General features: G+C 32.1%; 1 pseudogene; it reads left to right on the top strand.

Annotated features, from left to right (window-relative positions):
* The first annotated feature begins 571 nt into the window (after positions 1 to 571).
* LOC120588663 (uncharacterized) lies at positions 572 to 690 on the top strand (annotated as a pseudogene).
* The last annotated feature ends 238 nt before the right edge of the window (positions 691 to 928 follow it).

Raw genomic sequence — 928 nt, 5'->3', positions numbered from 1 at the left:
CGAAAAAGTAAAGAGGAGAGAGACCATTTTTCAGTTCATTCTATGAGATTAGCATTACCTGGATTCAAAAAAATGAGAAAAAAGATATTAAGAAAATAAAATACAGAATATTTCTCATAAACATATATGAAAATTCATAACAAAATTATAGAAAATTAATCCAGCAATATTCAAAAATAATAAATCATGACCTATGGAGTCTCTCCTAGGAATGAAATATTGGTTTTACATTTAATCAATGTAATTTGCTATGGTAACAGCCTAAAAATGAGAAACAAAAAACTAAACAATCAATATGATCATCTCAGTAGACTCAGAAAAAGCATATGACAAGACTGACCATTCTTTCTAGATAAAAGCTTCTGGTAAATTGCAAATAGAAAAGAACTTTCTCAAATTGTCTTGGGAGTCTATGAGAAATCTACAATTAACATCATACTAAATATAAAGAACTTTGCAACTCAGTTATAAGAAGACAAAGAACCCTATTAAAAATGCCAGAATGTTTGAACAGACACTTCATCAAAGAAGGTATGTGAACAACAAATAAGTATATTAAAAAAAATTAGGAGTCTATGGCCATGCTACCCTGAACAAGCCTGATCCCATCTGAGCTCAGAAGCTAAGCAGGGTTGGGCCTGGTCAGTGCTTGGATGGGAGACCACCTAGGAAGACCAGGTGCTGTAGGCGTAAAAAATAAAAAATAAAGGATGGTAAACTGACAAGGTTCTTGCAATCTGTGAGGTCAACCAAGGGTTGCCTCGACTAAAAAATAAATAAATAATTGATTGATTAAAAAAAAAGATTTAGGAAAATACAATGAAACCCATAGTGACACTATATACTCTCCCACTAGAACAGCTAACATGAAAAAGGTTGGAAATACCACATATTAAAATTGATGTGAAGCAACTGCATCTTAATTTCT

Source organism: Pteropus medius, unplaced genomic scaffold (genome assembly GCF_902729225.1).
Source record: "Pteropus medius unplaced genomic scaffold, Ma_sr-lr_union100, whole genome shotgun sequence".
Taxonomy (NCBI): domain Eukaryota; kingdom Metazoa; phylum Chordata; class Mammalia; order Chiroptera; family Pteropodidae; genus Pteropus; species Pteropus medius.
This window is presented reverse-complemented; position numbering and strand designations above follow the sequence as displayed.